Source organism: Octodon degus, unplaced genomic scaffold (genome assembly GCF_000260255.1).
Source record: "Octodon degus isolate 3935 unplaced genomic scaffold, OctDeg1.0 scaffold00183, whole genome shotgun sequence".
Lineage (NCBI taxonomy): Eukaryota > Metazoa > Chordata > Mammalia > Rodentia > Octodontidae > Octodon > Octodon degus.
Window position 1 is genome coordinate 4353783 of NW_004524759.1, and position 4068 is coordinate 4357850.

Sequence of the window (4068 nt, forward strand, 5' to 3'; positions counted from 1 at the left end):
CCTCTTTGCAGGGAGTTCTGCTGAAGGGTTCCATGCTGAGCCTGAGCTCTGGGTCTATTCAGGATCCTGCGGGCCGGGTTGTCTCACTCACTTGCAGTACCTGCGCTCCTGGTCTCTTCAGGATCTGGAGGGTCCCAAGTCGTCTCACTCCGCTGGACCTGCGCTCTGGGTCTGTTCAGGATCCTGGCCTCTGTTGTCTCACTCACTTGCCAGGCCTGCGCTCTGGGTCTGTTCAGGATCCCGTGACCTCGTTCATCTCACTCACTCGCTAGGCATGTGCTCTGGGTCTGTTCTGGATCCCGCGGCCTGGCTTGTCTCACTCTCCCGCCGGGACTGCGCTCTGGGTCTGTTCAGGATCCCGAGGCCCCTGGTTGTCTCACTCACTCACCGGGCCTGCGCTCTGGGTCTCTCTACATCAGTTTTGTTCGAAGGGTATATACCCTGAGGTTTCCAGGCAAATGAGCAATAACAAATGGATGTAATGTATATATCCCAATTTGGCAAGCTTCAGTGTGTGCATGGTAATATCAACACTTACTCTCATTTTACCATTTAGGAAGGATTACAGGGCATTTACAGCACCAGTGTCTCTCACACTTGCAAAAATGGGATCCCCAAGAAAACAAAAACAGATATTGGCCCTGCATATAAAAGTGGGAGCTTTCAAAAACTTTTTTTTGCAATAATGGAATATGTTATTTATTTTGCTGAAATTCCTTATAATCCAGAGGACAAGCTATTGTTCAGTGTGCACTTTTGGTGCTAAAATGGCAGTTACAAAAACAAAAAGGAGGAATAAGTCATCAGAAGCCACAACCTCACCTTGATCTTGTAACATTTATACTTAATATTTTGAAACCTGTTGGTGATATAGATAGCACCTTAGCAGAATTAGTCAAAACTACAAGAACATAAGAAAAGTGGAAGAGCACAAGTGTTATGGTGGTTCCTGGAAATGGGGAAATGAGAGGGATGAGTTACCCTCTTGGCGTGAGGGGAAGGGTTTACTTGTGTCATTGCAAGAAATGGACACATGGTGTGAGTGTCCTCTAGGAGCATGTGACCATGGGGGAATCATGCTCATGACATGCCTGTGATGGGACTTGACTCAGTTCTCCTCATCAGTGACAGTTTTTTCTCAGATGATAACTGAAGACCTCCCATGAGGCAGAAAAGCTCATTTTTCACTGAGACTTGCACTGAACACAGAACACCTAATAATTTTCTCATTGATTAATATCATAGCATACTCAAAGCTATCTGCCTCCCCAAGACAAGAACACCTGGAATCTATCAAGGGTCTTTAGATAGTCCCTAGGGAAAAAGACCCTCTATCACTGTCTGTCTCTCACAACTACAACCCTCGTCAGTCTGAAATAGAATGGTGTCTGCTGCTTGCCTGCTCAGGGCATCTACAGGTACTTCTTCAGAGGGTGTCTTAGTTAGTGTCCTGTCATCACTGGGACAAATACCCAGCACCCAAAGTGAAGGAAGGAAAGATTTGTTTAGCTCAAAGTTACTGGAGGTTTCAGTTCATACTCAGATGCCTGCAAGGCAGAATGGCACATGGCACATAACAACCTTTCATGGAGGTGGTAAAGAGCAGAGAGCAAAGGGAAATGCAGCAGCTCAGGCAGCTATCTAGCATATCTCCCCTCCTTACATTGCAATGCAAATTATCAGCCCTATGGCAGGTGCAGCATTCACACTAACAATAATCCATCACAAACTCCAGAAATTTGGAGCCCATGACTACATGAGGCTTTGGGGGGACACCTATACACAAACCATAACAGAATGGAAACAACTAAGTTAGAAATAGGCAGTCACACAGAAGAAGGCCCTTGAAAGCAGCTAGTACAGATGCATTACCACTGTGGGTAAAGACACAGTCTTAAAAGGCTCAAGACAAATGATGGAGTGACCACATCTAGTGTACTTCTCCTGGGATGAAAAAGCACTGATTGCTATTCAGCTGCTGCTATTACATGAATAAAAATGGGAGATGTAGGAGACCAGATAGTGAGGATTGAGGCCAATTGATCTTTGTGAGTAAACAGGTGAAAAATGGTGATCTGCACTCCTTTGGCAACTCAGAAGCATGTTAACGCATTACAGGTTCTTCCAGGAAAGAGTCAATCGACACTGTTGAGATTCTGCTCTTTTACCTGGACATATATGACAGATAACAGGAGGCAGATGTCATGTCTGGGTAACTGAAAGTGAGGTTGGCCAAATGTTCATGGCTTCTTTTCCTCTAAGGGTAAGAGCCCCTGAGCCCTTTTTCTAAATTAGTTCCATGTTTTCATTTTCAATCTTGTTTGCCACATGGTTGGGGCATACTTGTAGGCTGGTTTCCTATATGTGGCTATATCCTGATTCAGAGGCTACACGTAATGTTCTGTCTGAATAGTCAGAGAAGTGGAAAGAATAAGATTGAAAAATTGTGACAAAAACAGTTGCAGTGGAGCTATGTGGTTTAAACTCTTCAGATAAGTGAAAGATATGATGATATTGGTGTTTCACACAACTGCTCACCAAAGGTGACCAGCAGAAGACTTCAATAATCAAGTGGAGAGCATGACCTGTTTTGTATCTAGCAGTCATCATCTTTCTTAGTTACCCCATCATTGTCCAATGAGCTCATGGACAAAGTGGCCATGTTGATAGGGATCGAGGTTATGGATGGTCTCACCATGTAGTTTCCCATAAATCAAGGTTTATCTGGCTGTAGGCATTGCTAAATTCCCAGTCTTTCAGTAACAGAGACCAATGCTGAACACCAAATATGGCACCATTCCTTGGGGTGGTCAGACCATGACCTTAGTGGTAGACTGATTATACTGGACCACTTCTGTTATGGTTTGTATCTAGATATCTCCCCAAAGCCTCACGTAGTCATAGGGAGAGCTTCTAAAGTTTACGGTTGATGCAGATTCCAATGCTGCAATTACGGGTTTGAGTGCTACACCCATCCTGGGGTGGATGGCCAGCATACAATATAAAGGAAGGAAAGATACTTGCTTTCTGCTAATATTCTCTTTTCTGCTTTTGTTGTTTTGCTGTTTTCCACCACCATAAACTGTTGCTGTTTACCATGTGCCACCCTGCCTTCAGCTGATCATGTTCTGAAACCTCCACAAACTGTGAAGGAAATACACCTTTCCTTCTTTAATTTCAGGTTTTGGGCATTTTTTCTCAGCAGTAAGAGAAAAGTAACTAAGACAACTTCTATCATGGAAGGGGAAATACTGTTCTTACTGGCATAGATGCTTGTTTCATGTCTAAAGTTGCCTTCTTCTCATGTAATGTTTGTGGCAAAATTATCATCCATAGACTTATTGGATGCCTCATCCACTATCAAGGTATTGAAGATAAAAGTGTTTCTGACAAAGAAAGATATTTCATGGCTGGGGAAGTGTGGCAGTGGAATTCATTTGCCTTATCATGTTGCCAATCATCCAGAAACAGCTGGAGTTCTGGGAGAATGAATTAACCTTTTAAGATACATTTCAGCCCCAGCTAAGTGCTAATACATTCCATGGCTGTGGCAAGATTCCTCATAAAGTTTTATATGCTTTAAATCAGCATTCAGAATATAATACCATTTTTCCCATGGCCAAGATTCATGAGTCTCTGATTCAATGTGAGGTGATGGGAATAGTACCATGCACAATTGCCCCTAGTGATCTACCAATATTTTTCTTCCAATTCCCATGACTTTATGCTCTGCTGATCTAGAAATCTTCATGCCAGAGTGGGAATAATTGTATCAGTAAGCAAAATAATGATTCAGTCTAAATAGAAGCTATGAATTCCTCTTGTGCCTGTTAGTTGCCTCTTGTTTCTGAGTCAGCAGGTTAAAAAGGAACTGAAATGTGAGAGGTGATTGGTGTAGACTTCAAGGGAAAATGTGAACACTGATTAAGGTGGAGGTAAGAAACAGTATGTGGGGAAGTAGATCCCTTGGCACAATTATGTATTACAATATTATTAGGGGAAAATTTGGGGTTGCTTTGAAAGTACAATGAGTTTTCCAAAATAGATCATATGCTAGCATATAGAACA